The sequence below is a fragment of the Panicum virgatum genome, unplaced genomic scaffold, assembly GCF_016808335.1.
Source record: "Panicum virgatum strain AP13 unplaced genomic scaffold, P.virgatum_v5 scaffold_2378, whole genome shotgun sequence".
In the NCBI taxonomy this organism is placed as follows: Eukaryota; Viridiplantae; Streptophyta; class Magnoliopsida; order Poales; family Poaceae; genus Panicum; species Panicum virgatum.
In genome coordinates this window covers 76,590-96,574 of record NW_024376286.1, presented here as the reverse complement: position 1 = coordinate 96,574, position 19,985 = coordinate 76,590, and the positions used below count along the sequence as shown (strand labels likewise).

At 54.5% G+C, this 19,985-nt stretch overlaps 1 long non-coding RNA gene across 1 annotated transcript; it reads right to left on the bottom strand.

The window, feature by feature from the left end:
* Positions 1-17,527: 17,527 nt before the first annotated feature.
* On the bottom strand, positions 17,528-18,975 carry LOC120694040. Its single transcript, XR_005683303.1, has 3 exons — positions 18,865-18,975; positions 18,108-18,464; positions 17,528-17,712 (listed from the first exon to the last, which is right to left on the bottom strand). It is a non-coding gene; the product is annotated as an uncharacterized LOC120694040 (long non-coding RNA).
* Between the last annotated feature and the right edge of the window lie 1,010 nt (positions 18,976-19,985).

The following is a 19,985-nucleotide window of genomic DNA, read 5'->3' as shown; positions in this document are numbered from 1 at the left end:
TCCTTTTTTCTCGATGGGTTGTTGCAACATGGCCCGGTTCTGGATGCACCTCTTCTACAATTGCACGCCAAGCTCTTCGTCTTCGTTTTCTCCTCTGGTTCTGGAAAGAGAGAATGGAATATATTAGTAACAATATTTCTACATATATCTCTTTATTATTGTGTGTGTGTGTGTGTGTATTACCACCTCTTCCGGCACAACATAATCATTGTCATGTTGTTCGGTGAGTTGTCGCTCAGTCGTTGCTACTTGCGGACATGGATCGCTTGGAGCATCGTACGACGTAGCCTCCGATTCGGAACCGTCACTGGCCGATGGTAGAGGTTGTGACGGGTCCCAAGCAGGTACCCCACCTTGGGCCGTGACATCTGCGTCCCCTGATTCGGTAGCCATAACGAAATCCATGTCCAGTTCACCCTCGGTCATAACACATTGTTCGTCCATCGCAATTAACTGAAAGCCAAAAATAAAATTGTGTTTTAGTAAGATCTATACCGTTTAAAGTCCCTTGTCATATATAATTTACCCCAAAAGATATCATCTTCAACGATAGAAAAATAAATTGGTGTCATATTAATTAGCACAATATCATCATTCACAACATTGATATGGAAGAGATCATAGCAGCAAGAAGTAATGACAGTAACTGCCCTCTTGTCTATAAAGATAATAAATTGCTAAACATACAATAAGGTATATTCCTACTGTCTTTCAGTTGTGTTGTTGGAAGCTGCATCGTTGTTAGAGAGTGGGGGAAAACAACAACATAGCCTTTTGTTAGGGGGAAAAAGGAAAAAAAACTCTTGTGATTGTTGGAATAGACGATGTTGCATATGGTAATTGTAATGTTTGGAAGTCACATACAACACAGCAAAACAGTTTTTGAAGGTTGACAGGTTTTAATTACTCTAGGCTTCGAGGCATGCAACTGTTTGTATTGAAACTTTAAAGCAGTGATTATAATCTGTAGAAGATTTTTTTTTCAATGTGCATGTAACAACTTCTGAAGTTGTAGAATCTCCAAGCAAGAAATAGCATATCTGAAAATCATTATGTCGGTACCCCAGGACTGGGGTACCCCTTCTTGCTGTATCCAGGCAAGGGCCTTGTAGTTATCCATGACTACGACCAAACAGCCGGACCCTTGTGGTCCGGAGTTCTGATCTCTCGGCAACGGTTCCGGGCCTGCCTCACGACTGGGAAAGATCCTGGAACGACGCGTGTCCCGGAAGAGGCGGGCAGCCCGAACAGCCGGGGCTCCGGACCTCCCGAGGGGTCCAGACCCCCGCGGAAGTCCCGGACCCCTCATGGAGTCCCGGACCCCCAGTATGGTAACCGGACCCCTCGCTAAGGGAAGAAGTCGACGCCATGCCTCGGGGTGGTCCGGAGCCGACACGTGTCTACAAGCACGGACACATGTACAAGGCCGCTTGGTCTCCATACTAAGCCTCACCCACCACTTCATTCATTACGACAGGGGAACGTTTGCATTGATGTAGCAGAAGCCGAGGCGATACTTTGACCAGGGACACTATTGATCGCGTATTACCAAGATAGTGGAGCTGCTGGCGCCGCCCACGCCGCGCCTGCCAAGTCTGCCATAACAGATGGATACGACGGCTCGGCTTCATCCATTATGACGCCTACATAATAGCCTCCACAGGCTACGCCGCAAGCTACGCTCCCCCAACGGACACCTTGGTGACGGGACAAGAGAAGACCACTGTAGCGCTAGCAGGGCATGGGAGCGTATCGGAGGAAAGATTCGTAACCACTGTACCCATCTAAATACTCTGTGCAGTATGCTGCGCAGTCACGTTGGGCCCACTTGTCGGGGGCCCAACGTCCTATGTATCCGCCCCCTTGGTCTATAAAACGGGGCGCCCGCTAGAAGGAAACTCAGGCTGGGTGAGAGCCAAGGCCCGGCAGATGATAGATTCAACAAAGATCAAAACTTCTCCCAGTGGACGTAGGGTATTACGCTCCGGCGGCCCGAACCACTCTAGATCGTGTGTTCTTGTGTGCTTATCTCAGAGCTAGATCAGCCCAACCGCCTAGTACCTTCCCGAGCACTCCCTCTCTGGGAATAGGCGGGTGCGTTCCGCCACCCGGCTGTGAGTACCCTAGAAATCCCACGACATTTGGCGCCGTCCGTGGGGAGGGATCAGGTGCTGGCTGGATCTTCAGGCTTCTGGGGCCGTGTTCATCCTCTGCAACGACGAACGAGAAGATGAAGAGAGGCATGGTGGCACCTACGCCGCATGTTACTACGCTGTGGCACCAGCGCCCTCGGTGCGATGGTGCACAGCAGCGGCGCCTGCTGTGCGTCGCCACTGCGACGCCTCAGAGCCGGCACGGTGGTGTGCGGGGGCGACGCCTGTTGCGTGCCGCCCCGCGCCATCCCAGTGTCGGCTCAAGGTTTTCTCTCAAGCAACGGCCATGCTTCCTCTCCGGCGGCATGGCGTCGGCTCAAGGCTTTCTCTCAACATGGAGCCCGGAGCCGACGGCCATCCCGGAGGAAGTTGGCCGTGTCGTCCTGCCGTCGCCAGCACCGGAGATTCGCCTCAGCGTAGCTTGGTGCTGCTGCAGACAAGGCCCCGCCGCCAGGCGCGGGGGCCCCTGGCGCTAGCACCAAGGACAAGCCGGCGAACGACCGCACCTCTCCGCGCTTCGCACCGGTCCTTCTGCTGCGCAAGGGCGTCTGGCTTCCATCGGCAGATGACGGCGGCGGCAGGGGGCCTCTCCCATTCAAAGCCAAAGAATTTGTCTCATGCTACCTAAGCATATGACAGCTCTTAGGCAAGGAGTGGCCCCCCGGGCTCCCGAGGTGATGCTGGATGATGCAGTTCAGGCACATCTAGAACGCCTTCGCCTCCGACGACTATGAAGAATTTAGGAGTGGCCGTGCCACCTCCAACCGGAGAAGAACACGCTGTATAGCATGCAGCCATAGGTTGCTCCTAAGGGAAAGAAAATTCCTCCTTTGTAATAGCGTGGCGCCTATGTGTGAGTCCAGAGCGGTCAAGGTCCGACCTTGTAAACCCGGCCTCTGGCCCTATCGCACAAACAGGCAAGCTACGGTCCGGAGCGGTAGAGGTCCGACCTCGTAATCCCGACCTCTGATGTATACCGTGACAACCACAATAATAAAGGAGATTTTCTTTCTCAGTTTTATCTAAGCACCACCATTGATTACATTTATTCGCCTTGGTTAAGCTATTCTTTCCACTGAAACGGAATCTTCCTATTATTGCTAACAATTCAAGATAAGTTGCTGGCTTGTGGCCAGGTGGAGACACCCCTTCAAGCTGGAAGGCAGCTCGAACCCCTAAGGACCTGGTCCGGAGAAGTAGTACCCGTATCCTGGGGTAGAGAAGCTCCGCGTAGCTTAGCCTGGTAATGTACCCTAAGTTTACGTACTTCACTACCCTGTTACAAGTACTCTAGTATCCGAGAACTGCTGTCTTTAAAGGTCCCGAGCTCCCTTCTAGTATAAGGCTTGGTTTCTCGCACCTTACTACTCAGATCCGGTGGTATATTTCATCGGATCGTCAGCAACGACCCAAGTCCACTCCGGTGGCCCGCTCTGGTGGAGACCGCTCGCCACGGTCGTCTCAAGTCCACTCCGGTGGCCCGCTCCGGCGGAGACCGCTTGCCACGGTCGCATCAAGTCCACTCCAGTGGCCCGCTCCGGCGGAGACCGCTCGCCACGGTCGCCTCAAGTCCACTCCGGTGGCCCGCTCCGGCGGAGACCGCTCGCCACGGTCGCCTCAAGTCCACTCCGGTGGCCCACTCCGGCGGAGACCGCTCGCCACGGTCGCCTCAAGTCCACTCCGGTGGCCCGCTCCGGCGGAGACCGCTCGCCACGGTCGCCTCAAGTCCACTCCGGTGGCCCGCTCCGGCGGAGACCGATTGCCACGGTCGCCTAGAGCCAGGTCCGGGAAGTGGTGCTTGCTCCCTGAGCGATCCGAGGTCAGTGTAGCCGCTTAGCTTGGTTCCGCACCCTAAGCCTACACCTTCGTCGCCCTGTGGAGAGCACTCTAGAGCCTGGACCTGGCAACCGGTGTACCGGCCTCAGGGGTCCGGAGCACCCGCTCTTTGTATGAACACACCAACGTAATCAAGTTGCGTAGAAACACATCACGATAGTGGCCCCACCCGCGGGTTCGTACCTCTCCCGAGGTGGGCCCGGGGGCCACTGTCGGTACCCCAGGACTGGGGTACCCCTTCTTGCTGTATCCAGGCAAGGGCCTTGTAGTTATCCATGACTACGACCAAACAGCCGGACCCCTGTGGTCCGGAGTCCTGATCTCTCGGCAACGGTTCCGGGCCTGCCTCACGACTAGGAAAGATCCTGGAACGACGCGTGTCCCGGAAGAGGCGGGCAGCCCGAACAGCCGGGGCTCCGGACCTCCCGAGGGGTCCGGACCCCCGCGGAAGTCCCGGACCCCTCATGGGGTCCCGGACCCCCAGTATGGTAACCGGACCCCTCGCTAAGGGAAGAAATCGACGCCATGCCTCGGGGTGGTCCGGAGCCGACACGTGTCTACAAGCACGGACACATGTACAAGGCCGCTTGGTCTCCATACTAAGCCTCACCCACCACTGCATTCATTACGACAGGGGAACGTCCGCATTGATGTAGCAGAAGCCGAGGCGATACTTTGACCAGGGGACACTATTGATCGCGTATTACCAAGATAGTGGAGCTGCTGGCGCCGCCCACGCCGCGCTTGCCAAGTCTGCCATAACAGATGGATACGATGGCTCGGCTTCACCCATTATGACGCCTACATAATAGCCTCCACAGGCTACGCCGCAAGCTACGCTCCCCCAACGGACACCTTGGTGACGGGACAAGAGAAGACCACTGTAGCGCTAGCAGGGCGTGGGAGCGTATCGGAGGAAAGATTCGTAACCACTGTACCCATCTAAATACTCTGCGCAGTATGCTGCGCAGTCACGTTGGGCCCACTTGTCGGGGCCCCAACGTCCTATGTATCCGCCCCCTTGGTCTATAAAAGGGGGCGCCCGCTAGAAGGAAACTCAGGCTGGGTGAGAGCCAAGGCCCGGCAGAGGATAGATTCAACAAAGATCAAAACTTCTCCCAATGGACGTAGGGTATTACGCTCCGGCGGCCCGAACCACTCTAGATCGTGTGTTCTTGTGTGCTTATCTCAGAGCTAGATCAGCACAACCGCCTAGTACCTTCCCGAGCACTCCCTCTCTGGGAATAGGCGGGTGCGTTCCGCCACCCGGCTGTGGGTACCCTAGAAATCCCACGACACATTTCCAAATAGCACTGCTTCCAGCTCCAACCAAATAGAACTGCTGGCATGCTGCATGTCAGTTTCTGAAGTTATCAGCCTGATCCTTAAGATGGAGCAATCGGTGCAACAGAGGATACTAATTTTTCTATGGCAGTGGTGTTCAGCAAGAAATAAAGCTAATGCAGGTACAAAAATGGCAACAGCCACTGAAATATGCACCTCTGTACCATACCATATTATGCGGTGGGATAACACTCAAAACAAAAACAAATCCACAACATCAATGCAGCTACCCAAGTGGCAGCCACCACATGATTTCCTCAAGCTAAATTGTGACGCCTCATTCCATCAAAACACCGGCAATGGAGGATGGGGATTTGTTGTCAGAAATGAAGATAAATATAGTTAGAGCCAAAACAAGCTTGGAGCCAATGAGTAATGGAAGCTTTTGGGGATCAGTTAGAAAGGAAGGAGCGGTCTCTTTGGCTCTGAAAGCCAGTAGCCGTTAGGAATATTTGTTCCTCTCTTTGGCTCTGAAAGCCACCTGCTGACCTGTTAGGAATTTTTGTTCCTCTTTGGCTCTAAAATGTTTTCAATCCAACATTTGAATGATCCAATCAAGAGAAGATCACCTCGATTTCATAAATTGGAACAACCCTATCGCTACTTTGTAGCAGGGATACCCACTCCTACTGCAGCAAAGCAAGACTCGCGTAGTCATCCATAACTACGCGGGCGGAGCAGCCGGGCCCTAGGGGTCCGGCTATTGCCTCACCGGGCCAACGGCCCCGGACCCGTTCCCCGCTCTGGGAACGGGTCCGGTGACGCCACGTGTCCCTAAGGAGGGGAAGCTCCGCGCCAACAGCCGAAGGCTCGGACTCCCCCATAGGGGTCCAGGACCTCCCCGCGTCTGCCCGGACCTCTCACACGCGTAGAACCAATATACCACCGGGGCGGGGTCCGGGGGCGCCACGTGTCCCGCAGGCGCAGGCGCGGGCGCGAGTCTTCCGCTGGAAGACTCGCCCACCCACCGCATTCAATGCGGGTGGTTGAGGCGTGCTCTGCCGCTGCGGCACGCGGGGCAGCTTTTGTCAGGCCTCACTGTAGACCGCATATTACCGAGGTACACGGTGCAGCCGCATCCGCGCAGAGCCCGTCTGCCGCATTAAATAGATACGATGGCACAGCATCTTTTCATCATATCACCTACGTTGCAAGCTACATGGCCGTTTGGCTACGCGGTAGGCTACGGCAAACTACGCCGCAAGCTACGCCCTGGCGCCGTTTCGACAAGACATGGCATGGCTATGCCGGACGGAAGATTCCCATGGGCAAATCAAGGAAATCCAGGAATAAGATCTATGTCGCCTGCAACACCATAATGTCTGTACAGTATGCTATATTATACAACATCATTGGGCCCACCTGTCGGGGACTCAACGGCCATGTACGCGCCTCCCTTGAGATATAAAAGGGAGGCGCTCGCTGCACACAAAAGTCTCTCTGGACTGGCTGGAGTCTCTCTGGACTAGTTGGAGACTCTGGGGACACTCTCACAACACAAGCTCGGATTCACTCCGAATAATCCCGTTCTCAACCTCTTGAGAGCACAAGCAATACACCACACAGTGGACGTAGGGTATTACGCTCCGACGACCCGAACTACTCTAAACCTGCTGTGTTCATCATGTTCTTGCATCTAGATTGGGCTAATCCTAGCTACCCCCGAGTACTCACCCTCTGGGTTTAGCCGGGTGCACTACGCCACCTGGCTGTGCGTTTGCACACCACGACATCTGGCGAGCCAGGTAGGGGCTTTTAGCTAGTTTTAGCTCATCTCTTGCTCATCTCCATGGTTCGGGTGGTTGAGCACTCCCACCATGATGACGACGTGGAGATGACGAAGGGTGTGGCATCATCCGCGCCACGCGCCTCTCGCCTTCCTGCGCCAGAGGCGACCGTACCCGTGGAGCAGCCACCGTCGGCAGCGGCGCGCGCTGCACGTTGTCGAGAGTCAGGGCGCCCGTCAAGGGCCCCCTCACAAGCTGCGAGCGGCGGAGCACTGGCGGCAGCTAGGGAGTTGCTCCGCAACCCTCCGGCTGCTGCAGCCTCACCAGACGTCCTGAGGCAGTGACGGGACGACGTTGACCGTCTCCTCCATCTGGCTCAAGCCTCCCCCAGTTCTGCAAGGACTGGGCAATGACCTCCGCCTGGCAATGCGGTGATACCCTACCACCAGCGCCAGGGTGGTGCGTCGGCGTCCGTGCGCTCCCCCACGGTGAGGGCTGCGCGAACAGAAGACCTGTGGGCGGAGCTCAACCGCAATCGTGCGGGTGAGGACACCCGCATCTCCATGGAAAGGGCGTGAGAATGCCGCCTCAACATCGAGGACCGCAACCTCAACGCCGACTTGGATGCAGCGGCACCCAAGCCTCCAGGAAATGCCCGGATACAGGCGGGCACCCCGGTGGCTAGGGTGGGTTGTGCTGCGCTGGCGGACCACCTCCGCGCGGTGGCATGGCTGTCCAAGTTCCGCCCGCACCTGCCGGAGAAGTACGACGGTACCACTAATCCATCGGAATTCCTACAGGTGTACGTTACCGCCATCACAGCAGTTGGTGGCAACGACGCTGTTATAGCGAGCTAGTTTTATGTAGCCTTGACTGGGCCAGCCCGGACTTGACTCATGAACCTCACTCCTGGGACGATTCAGTCCTGGGAGGAGCTCTGTGCGAGATTCACTGCGAACTTCGCCAATACGTACCAGCAGCATGGTGTGGAAGCCCACCTCCACGCCGTGAGGCCGAAGCCCGGAGAGACGATTCGGGCATTCATCTCGCGCTTCACCAAGGTACGGGGTACCATTCCTCGTATCTCTGACGCATCTATCATTACTACTTTCCGTCAGGGGGTACGTGATGAGAAGATGCTCGAGAAACTGGCGACGCATGAGGTGGAAGGCGTTACCACGCTTTTCTCCCTAGCTGACAAGTGTGCCGGGGCCGCTGAGGGCCGCGCATGGCACTCTGCCCCCCCCCCCCCCCCAAGACGGAGACGCCAAGGCTGGTGTCTCCGGAGCTACCGTCCAGAGCGGCGGCAAGAAAAAGAAGAACAAGAACCGGGGTCGCGGGGAGCCTCAAGCCGCCGGTCCAGTCGCTACAGCAACGGCACCAGCTGCTGCGGCAGCGGCTGGGGGCCAGAATGCGCATGGCAAGCGTCTGTACCCGCAAGGTGGCAACGGAGGTTCATGCCCAGTTCATCCCACCGCTCGCCACAGCGCCGCTGACTGCCGCGAGATCCAGAAACTCGCGAAGCGGGTCAGTGGGCGGAGTGAGCAGGCCTCCAAGGACGGCTCATCCCCTTCTCGCCAGAGGTCTGGCAAGGAGAAAGCCTCTGACAGTGAGGCTGCTACCGGGGAGAAGGAGCTGGGGTACCAATCCCCCGCTCGGGAGCTGAAGGGCGTTTACAGCCACGACAACTCCGACTCTGACAATGAGGAGCGCCGCAAGAAGCTGTACGTAATGTATGGCGGAAGCTGGGAGCTTGTCTCCCGGCGGGACGTGAAGACCCTTCGCCGAGAGGTCCTTTCGGCGAAGCCGGGGGTCCCGAAGGCGGCACCGCACCACAGGTGGAGGAACACCACCATCTCTTTCGGGCCATCTGACTGCCCGGAGAACATGGCCGGGGCTGGTGTACTACCTCTAGTCACCGCCCCTGTCATAGCCAACATCAGGCTCTATCACATCCTGATTGACGGAGGGGCTGACCTCAACGTCATCAGCTATGCAGCATTCAAGCAGCTGCAGATCCCGGAGTCCAAGCTGACTCCCTCTCGCCCATTCTCCGGAGTGGGCCCAGATCCGGTGTTCCCTCTGGGGAGCATCACTCTGCCGGTCACGTCCGGGACCGAGGAGAACTTCCGCACAGAGAGCGTCCAGTTCGATGTTGCGGAGGTGAACCTCCTGTTCAATGCCATCGTTGGCAGGCCGGCTCTCTACCGCTTCATGGCCATTGCCCATTACGGGTATTTGGTCCTGAAGATGCCTTCCCCTGCTGGTGTCCTCACCGTGCGGGGAGACCGCACCGCTGCTGTCGCCGCAGTTGAGAAACTTCATGCTCTGGCGGAAGAGGCTGCACGTTCCGAGGAGGACCCATCCACCTCGCGAGCCAAGGTGCCTGCCAGGGCACATAAGGTTCAACCGTCCGACCCGGACAATGTTCCCGTGAAGACCGTGCAGATCGGAGCTGACTCCTCCAGGACCACCTGCATCGCGGGAAACCTGGAGGAGAAATAGGAAGACGCGCTCATCACTTTCCTCCGGGCAAATGTGGACGTGTTCGCCTGGGAACCGTCACAGATGCCCGGGATCCCCAGGGAAGTGATCGAGCACCATCTGAGCATCTACCCCGATGCCACGCCGGTACGCCTGAAACCTCGGAAGCAGTCCGTGGAGCGGCAGAACTTCATCCGTGAAGAAGTCCGCAAGCTGCTACACGCTGGCTTCATCGAGGAGGTCCACCACCCCGAGTGGTTGGCCAACCCGGTCGTCGTCCCAAAGGCCAACGGGAAGCTTCGGATGTGCATCGACTACACCAGCCTCAACAAGGCATGTCCTAGAGACCCCTATCCTCTTCCACGTATCGATCAGATTGTGGACTCCACCTCCGGGTGTGATCTTTTGTCTTTCCTAGATGCATACTCTGGTTTCCACCAGATTCAGATGTCTAGAGAGGATAGGAAACATACTGCTTTTGTAACAGTGGATGGACTTTATTGCTATATTGTCATGCCATATGGTCTGCGGAATGCCTTACCCACGTTTGTGCGAGCTATGAACAAAAGTTTCTGTAATTTAATTAGAGATATAGTTGAGGTATATGTCGATGACATTGTAGTCAAGACTAAGGTAGTATCAACACTAGTTGAGGACCTATCCCTCGTCTGCGACCGACTGCGCGCCACGCGCACGAAGCTGAATCCCGAGAAGTGCGTTTTTGGCGTCTCAGCGGGAAGCTGCTGGGTTTCCTGGTCTCACATCGAGGCAAACCCAGCCAAGATCAAGGCGATCGAGGCGATGAGGCCTCCTGGCCGCATCAAGGACGTCCAGAAGCTTACTGGATCTCTGGCCGCTCTTAGCCGCTTCATTTCGAGGCTGGCTGAGAGGGCCCTCTCCTTCTTCAAGCTATTGAGGGGGTCTGGTCCATTCACTTGGACTGAAGAGGCTGAACAAGCCTTCCAGGAACTGAAGCAGCACCTCACCTCACCTCACTGCCAGTATTGGTGGCTCCAGAGCCAGGTGAGACGTTGTTTTTGTATCTTGCTGCATCTGCAGAGGTGGTCAGCATGGTGCTGGTGGCCGAGAGGACGGAGCAATCTCGCCAGGGAGACACCAGGGTCTCCCCGGCCAAGGATGGTGAGCCGGACCACGGACATGGGGGTCCGGCAACCACTCATCTGTCTGAAGGTACCCCGGACAAGGGGGTCCGGAGGAGTCTCGACCAGTGGGAACCCAGAACCGCTGGGGGCCCAAGGACCTGACGTGGTGGACAAGGGCGAGCTGGACCCAGTGGCCAGGGTCCGGACCATCCAGAAGCCAGTCTACTATGTCAGCGAAGTCTTCCACGAGATAAATGCCAGGTATCTTGAGACGCATAAGCTAATCTATGTCATACTTATTGCGTCCAGGAAATTGTGCAACTATTTTTAGGCACACAGAGTTGTCGTAGTGACCTCTTATCCGCTGAGAGCGATCCTGCACAACTCCAACGCCACGGGCAACATCACCAAGTGGGCAGCAGAGTTGGCTGAGTTCCAGCTGGACTTCCAGCCCCGCCAAGCAGTCAAAAGCCAAATCCTGGCTGATTTCATAACAGTATGGACTCCTTCCCCAAGCAATTTTGGGGGTCCGGACCTCAACGCCAGACCCCCAGAGCCGGAAGTCAAGACACCAGTCTTCACCGAGCCCCACTGGACACTCTTCTTCGACGGGTCCGTCCGCAAGCAGTGGGCTAGAGCTGGTGTGGTCCTCATCGACCCAAACGAAGATCAGCTGAAGTACATGGTGCACCTTGAGTTCAATGCCACCAACAACATGGCAGAGTACGAAGCTCTGATCTTTGGCCTGACAGAAGCCTTGTCTCTGGGGGTCCGGCAGCTCCTGGTGAAGGGAGATTCTCAGCTGATCATCAAGCAGGTCCAGGGGAATTGCAGCTGCAACAATCCCCAGCTCGCGGCATAACTCATTCACGTGAGGAAGCTCGAGAAGGACTTCGACGCCTTGGAACTGCAACATGTTCCCCGCGGATTCAACTCAGCAGCATATGATCTCTCCGCGAGAGCATCTACCTGGGCACTCGTGCCTGAGGGCATCTTCGAAAGATGGTTGCTGAGACCTACCGCCCAGCCTGCCGAACTGGGTGAAGGGGATCAAGCTAGCATCTCGAAGCTAGCGGTCCCGGCGGCATTCCATCCGTGGTGCCCGCCCAGGGTTGTGTGTGCTGTTGAGGATCCTGGAGACCTAATAGCGCCACTCCCACCTGCTCAGGGAGGTCCCGATGCATGGATCTCCGAGATCCGGGACTACCTGAAAGACAATATACTTTCTGATGACGATGTGTCCGCTGAGCGCATAGTACGATTGGCTAAACGCTATGCGGTGGTAGAAGGGGATCTCTACCGCCATGGCGCCAATGGTATCCTCATGCGGTGCATTTCCCAGGAAGAGGGCCGCGAGTTGCTCGCGGAGATCCATGGAGGCGAGTGTGGAAGTCATTCCTCATCTCGCACGCTTGTTGGTAAGGCCTTTCGGCATGGCTTTTACTGGCCAACAACACTCCAGGATGCAGCTGAGCTGGTAAGGTCCTGCAAAGCATGCCAGTTCCATGCAAAGCAAATACACACACCGGCTCAAGCTCTGCAAATGATCCCGCCCTCATGGCCATTTGTCGTATGGGGCGTGGATATCCTGGGGCCGTTCCCCCGGGCCATCGGTAGGTACCGGTTCCTCTACGTCACCATTGATAAATTCACAAAATGGCTGGAGGTTACCCCTGTGGTGAACATCACCAAAAAATCAGCAGTCGCATTCCTCAAGTCCATTGTGTGCAGATTTGGCGTCCCAAACCGCATCATCGCGGACAACGGGACCCAATTCAAAAGCAGACTCTTCCAAGAGTACTGCGAGGACATCGGCATCCAGCTATGCTTTGCGTCCGTGGCATATCCCTGCAGCAATGGACAGGTCGAGAGAACGAATGCAGAGGTCCTTAGGGGACTCAAGACCCGCACCTATAACTGCTTGAAAAAGCATAGTGCAAAATGGGTTGATGAGCTTCCGTGCGTGCTATGGGGCAACTGGACCACACCCAGCCGAGCCACCGGGGAGACCCTATTCTTCCTGGTCTACGGGGCTGAAGCATGCCTTCCCCCGGAAATTCACCTGGGCTCACCACGGATCCAGGCTTTTGATGAATCCATGCAAGAACAACTGCGGCGTGATGATGTGGACTTCGTTGACGAATGAAGGTGGCAAGCAGCAATCCGAAATGCACACTACAACCAGGCGCTCAGGCGTTATCATCAACGGTTCGTGCACAGTAGGGAGCTCCGGGCTGGGGACCTCATCCTAAGGCAGATCCTGAACCGAGCAGGGCTCCACAAACTCTCCCCCAGCTGGGAAGGTCCCTTCAAGGTTACAAAAGTATGCCGGCCCGAATGCGTTCGCCTTGCCACAGAAGAAGGGGTGCCGCTACCAAACCCATGGAACATAGAGCATATGCGTAAGGTTTACGCTTAGACAGAGCAGGAAATTAATTCTTCTTTTGTAATAAGATAGGATCAGCGTGCGGTCTAGAGCGGTGGGGGTCCGTCCTCGTAAACCCGGCCTCTGGCAACCATCGCACCATCAGCTAGCATTAACGCGCGGCCTAGAGCGGTAGAGGTCCGCCCTCATAAATCCGGCCTCTGGCATCCATTGCGCAAGCCATGTATATCAAGTTACAAAGGAAAGATTCGCTCCCAGTTCTGTCTTTGTGTCAAATTTTTATTTCGTATTTCGATTCTCGAGCTTTCCCCTTTCAAACCCCCGCGCGGACTTCCACTCTTGTCGCTACAGCTAAGATCTGTATTGAGTTGCCGGACTGCCGTACAGGTCCGGACCCCCTTGCTGCTGGGAGAGGGGTCTGGACCCCTAGGGACCTGCTCTAGAGAGAGGGTGCTTGTTTCCTGGGGTGGTCCGGAGTCATGTGTAGCCGCTTAGCTGGTTCCATACCCAAAGCCTACACGCTCCACCACCATGTAACGAGTGCTCTAGTACCCGGAACTGGATAATTAGGGGCCCGGACCTCATTCTAGCTCAAGGGTTGGTTTCCTAAGTCCTACACGGCAGGTCCAGCTCCATATCTCAAAGGATCGAGTATGACAGAATGGCCTCACCCACTGCTAGGGAGGGGTCCGGAACATCGGAGCCAGGTCCGGTAAAGTCGTGATTGTTTCCTGGACCGACGGTCGGAGGCGGGTCCCTCGCTCGGCATGACGAGGCGCTCGTTGGCTTCGGTGGTGGCGATCACCCACTCCTTGCGCCAATCCTCCAACTTCCCGCCAGTAAGCCTAGGGATGTAGGCCGTCTGCAGATCGTTCCTCGTCTGGAAGTAGTATGCCCCCACTTCATCCTTGCCCTTCCCAGACTTCACCAAGACGAAGAAGTGGCGGAAGAGAATGACGCAGGGCCACACCCCCACGAACATCTCGCATAGGTGGACGAAGATTGACGTCACGAGGATGGAGTGGGGCGTGAGATGCTGGAGCTGGAGGCCGAAATCCTCCAGCAGCAGCAGGAAGAATGAAGAAATCGGCAGCCCCACGCCGGTGGAAATGTGCGAAATAAACAACACAAATTCCCCGGCGCGCAAATCGCCGAGGGGAACCGAGCCTCCTTGAATTCCCCAGGCAGTCTCCTGTGGACTCCACCCAAGAAGGCGGCGCACCACATTCAGTTCCGCCTCGGTTTGGAAATGACGGGGACGAATGAGGGATGCCATCTTGCTGTGGAGGCGAGGAACAATCTGCGCAGAAGAGCAAGGGGCGAGGAGGCTCGAAGGCAAAGGGGCGCAAAGGTTGGGAAGGAAGAAGCCGAATGCGGAAAAGTAACCGCGGTATGCGGTTCGGCCCTATATGAAGCCTGATCCATCCGGCGCACCCCGGAATCGTCGCTGGAAGCCAAGCGACACTCACGCCTGGTGTTAGCCGCCCAGTCCATGACAAGGGGGCCCAGGCCCGCCTGTTAGGAGAGGCGGGTAACAAACGAAGGTGTGAAGAGGTGGGATACGAACCGTCATGCGTGCGTGGAGCGAGGCGGAAGCCGAACCGACGCGCCTGTACGAGCGCTGACAGGGTCAGACCTTTCGGGAACCGCGCTGGCGGAAAAGAATTCCATTTACCCCGGCGGCAATTGTGTCAAGAGACGTACGCGTGACTAGGCGCACCATTGTGCGTGGGGGCCTTGAGTCAGTGAGCCATTGCGTCGTGATGGGCCAGTAGGGAACCCGATGGACGGTCAAAGCCGGACAAGACTCCTGCAGCACGCACAGTCTAACGCTAGAGGCTTCAAGTTATGCAGAGCCATATCACAGTAGTGGCCCCACCTGCGGGTTCGTGGCCTTTCCCGAGGTGGGCCCGGGGGCCACTGTCGGTACCCTGTACCAGGGATACCCACTCCAACTGCAGCAAAGCAGAACTCGCGTAGTCATCCATAACTACGCCCTAAGGGGCGGAGCAGCCGGGCCCCAGGGGTCCGGCTCTTGCCTCACTGGGCCAACGGCCCCGGACCCGTTCCCTGCTCTGGGAACGGGTCCGGTGACGCCACGTGTCCCTGAGGAGGGGAAGCTCCGCGCCAACAGCCGAAGCCTCGGACCCCCCATAGGGGTCCGGGACCTCCCGCGTCCGCCCGGACCTGCCACGCCGGGGCGTGGTCCGAGGGCGCCACGTGTCCCGCAGGCGCAGGCGCGGGCGCGTCTTCCACTGGAAGACTCGCCCACCCACCGCATTCAATGCAGGTGGTTGAGGCGTGCTCTGCCGCTGCGGCACACGGGGCAGCTTTTGTCAGGCCTCACTGTAGACCGCATATTACCGAGGTACACAGTGCAGCCGCATGCGCCGCATCCGCGCAGAGCCCGTCTGCCGCATTAAATAGATACGATGGCATAGCATCTTTTCATCATATCACCTACGTCGCAAGCTACACGGCCGTTTGGTACGCGGCAGGCTACGGCAAACTACGCCGCAAGCTACGCCCTGGCGCCGTTTCGACAAGACAGGGCATGGCTATGCCGGACGGAAGATTCCCATAGGCAAAGCAAGAAAATCCAGGAATAAGATCTATGTCGCCTGCAACGCCATAATGTCTGTACAGTATGCTATATTATACAACATCGTTGGGTCCACCTGTCGGGGACTCAACGACCATGTACGCGCCTCCCTTGAGATATAAAAGGGAGGCGCTCGCTGCACACAAAAGTCTCTCTGGACTGGCTAGAGACTCTCTGGACTGGCTGGAGACTCTGGGGACACTCTCACAACACAAGCTCAGATTTACTCCGAACAATCCCGTTCTCAACCTCTTGAGAGCACAAGCAATACAATACACAGTGAACGTAGGGTATTATGCTCCGGCGGCCCGAACCACTCTAAACCTGCTGTGTTTATCGTGTTCTTGCATCTAGATTGGGCTAATCCTAACTACACCCGAGTACTCACCCTCTGGGTTTATGCGGGTGCACTACGCCACCCGGCTGTGGGTTTGCACACCACGACAAACCCCAACTATATAATGTACACAATGCAGTTTGCCAAGTAATACCTTTCCGTGCGGAGGGCTTCCGGTCATCCAGTAATACCTTTCCGTGCGGAGGGCTTCCGGTCATCCAGTGGGTTCAGGCGGCGCAGAAGGCAGGCCCGGACGCCGACGACGCCGACAAGGTAGCTGTGTAGACCCAGAGGACGGTCGGCGGCGGGGCGGCGACCCGGATGCGGAGTAGCAGGTCGTCAAAGGACCACCACCACGAGGGGACGGCCGAGGTCGGGACGCGCAGCTGGAGGAGGACCAACTGGTTATCGATGGGGACGAGCCGCCGTGCCGCGCGGAGGACCTACCGGCTGGAGGTTCCACCGCGCGAGGGGCCGTCCGGGTCGAGGCCGCGTAGCCGGAGCGGCGACTCGTCGAAGGGGAGAGCGGCGGAGGTCCGGCGCGCACACGGCGGCGGCGGAAATTTTCGGCAGCAGCCTGACGGTGTCCGGAAGAATTGCAGCACCAGGGACTTGGGCAAAATTTGAGCTCTAACGGACTTATAGGGCGCACCAACTACACGGGCGGGCATGTACATGTCGCCCGCCTGTGTAACTCACTAACAGGGGCGCCCTTGCTTATGAGATAAATAGATTGTTTCTTCCACTCGAACCGAAAGTCTCAGTTAGTTCGGTGGTCAAAGTCTCCCGTTCCGTACCCGGCCGCGCAGTTTCGAGCCCCGCTGCCTATTTTTTTTTTTTTTTGAAAAGCGAAGTGGCGAGCGGCCGGAACCTGTCGCTCTGGTTAATTCGAAGCCCACCGACAGAAAAGAAAAGGAACGATCATTGCTCCTTAAAAGACCAAAAATTAATGATAGTAGCTGTGTTCACCATTGAAAAGTTTTTTATTTCAAAATTTTAATTTACTGTAAGTTGTCAATGTATCGTGCTGGGTTTGATTGCAACCGTGGAACAAAAATTGATGATCAAATTAATTTCTACGCTAGCACCTAGCAGATCTAGGTTCGACTCCCCGTGCAAGCGAATTAAAGTCTGCATAATTAAAAAAACAAAAACATAGGATGGAGGTTTCTCCATCTGACTTCGGTCAAAAATAAAAATCAATTTCTACGCTTCGGCTGTGGTTCCGATCGTCGACCCTCATTTTACATGACATGCATGCTAGGGCAGTTACCATTGCAATACTTAGGTCTAGTTCGGGAGCAAGGTTAGGGGAACCCAGGGAGAGCAACCCCCCAAAGGGGATTTTGCCATATGTTCCTTTCCCTTGGGATCCTTCCCTTCTGGGGGTTTGCTTCCCTGTTTCCATTTGGAAACTAGAAAAAGGGGAATTTAGAAAATAATGAAATATCTCAAAAATTCAGGAAAATCAAGAGAGAAAAAAATAGAAAATATGAATAAGACGATATCTCATATATAATGGCCGATACCAGCATCATCACAAGATCATGAAAGATTAAAAAAAATGTCTCTTCAACAAATAGATATTTTATTATGAAATCAGACAATCATAATTCTCCATCTTTACATCCAAAATCTAACAAAATATGAGCATTCTACGTTGTGATCAGTTCGTGAACTACTTGACATTTTGTTTCTTCACACCCCCATTACCACAGGAAAGGTAAAAATTGGATGTATCTGCTGCATGACATGAAGCAAGGATCAGTACAAATTTGATAAGCCCATTACCATAGGAAAGTAAGGTGTACCAGTAGTAAAGGTGAGACAAGCATACAGTAGTAAACTATGGCGCTACAGGCATATCGTAGTAAAGGAGATATGGCAAAGGCAATCAGTACATAACTACATACTATATAAATTAGATCAAAAGGATTAATCTATGCATTGCGCTCTACAAGGAAACAAAATTAGCTCTGGATCAAATGCATCGTATAGAAAAATAGTAGTTGCTCTACTAGTAGTTGCTGCAGGACATGAAGCAAAAAAAAAGGCTAGATTTGATAACTAGCACAAGGTTAGTAGTTGCATATGCTCATGACGGATCAAAAAGAAAAATAGAAAGAATAATATACCTGAGAGGCAACAAATTGCCAACATGCTGAACTGCAGGCTTGGTAAATTCCCAATGAAGTATCTAGGATTCCCCATCAGTGACAAGAAACTTGAAACCTCTCATTTCAGCGAGCTGGTTGGAAAAATGATTGGATATAGGATAATTGCTCGACAAGGGATGAACAATCATTATCAGAACTCATGGAGGATAACTATCAGAACTTAGCCACAGAGAGACTAAATTAAATAGAGCAAGGGCTGATTCTGTAGCACCATACCATCAAATCAATGTGCTGGCTAACTGAATTATCACTCCATGGAACATGCCCCAGGCCCCAGCACCAAAAGCACTGCCGCCACCATGGCCAAAGCAAGGTCTGCCATCATTTTCAAGTATATATATAATATTATTTATTAGTAAAATAGTGCTAACTGTTTTAGGTCTAGAAAATATTACGCGGAGTATTTATTATTCTATTATGTCTTGCTTTTGATACAGTGAATTATTTCAAAATTAAAACAATATAGCATGATTTGTTCGATATTTACATTCTTGTCAAATTCAGTGATAAATGGCAGAATTTAAATCTACAGGACAATCACATAGTGTCAGACAGTAAGTTTTATGGTCCTAAGAAAAAGAACAACTAGGCAAAAAATGGCAGATTGTTGGCCATGATGAAATAGGAAACCCTCACATAACTAAAACTGTACACTAAAGTAGCTCATAGCTTATCAAACTGACACGGGAAATTGCAAAAATTAACCTACTCTCACCGATCACCGTCTTGTCTGCGTCGAGGAATGCTAAACCCTTCGCGGCGTCTACTGCAATGTTTAGTCGGGTTGACCAGGGCAGCACAATAGGAATCTCTGCAGAGATATCACAGAAAAATTCAGCAGGATCCTCACAACATGATCTCAGTTCTCAAGCTACAATGAATAATGTTTATTGTTTAGCATACATCATCTTCAGACATTCAGGCAGGATAGGTCTACCAGTATTGTTGCACCAGGATTTCAGGCAGGATAGCCATATAGAATTTTGATTTCTTTTACACATAGGTTACCTAGAACAACTGCTTGTATATATGAAACAATTTGGAGATGGATCCAGTCAATGCGTTGGGCGATTTCCTTATGACCAAGAACAGATCAATCAGTGATTGCCACTGATCTAGCAACTATATGTGACTTCACTAGCCTCTGACCTGTGAACTCTATCTCTATCCAGAGCAAGCTATAGTATGAATGCTCAGTTCCGCATGCGGCTGCTACAAGAACTACAAGAATTGGATCTTGGAGATCAGCAAGGACAGGATCTACAGGAACTCAATCAGGATGGGGGGTGGGGACTCACATGTGCCCAAGAAGAATATGATGTGGAGCCGGCCGAGCTGGAGGAGGCGCTACTGTAGATCGAGTTCTCCGAGGGGGTGGTGGTGTTGCAGCCGACGGGGAGACGAGCGGCGGAGGGGCGGCGGAGGTAGAGCAAGCGATGGGAGGGCAGAGGGGGGCGGCGCCCGGACGCGGAGGGGCGGCGGCGACGGCGGAGGCGGAGGGAGGCACCGCTTTTCCTCGCGACGCGTGCGAGCGACGGGGAAGCGACGCCCGGCCTCCGGAGGTCAGGAGGGTTGCCCCGTGGAAAATTGGTGGATAGGGTCAGATATACCCTTTCCGTGGGCTTCCAAATGGCGAGATGATTTGGCCCGTGGCCGATTTCCACGTGGGCTTCCAGCCCAGGGAAAAGGCCGGGTTCCTGGCGGGATTACGGGCTTCCAAACTAGCCCTTAGGGATTTCCAATTCCGTTCCACAGGATAGTGATGATTATATATTACAAAGTAGTTCCACAGGATAGTCTTGATTATTACAAAGTACGTGATACTACAGTTACACA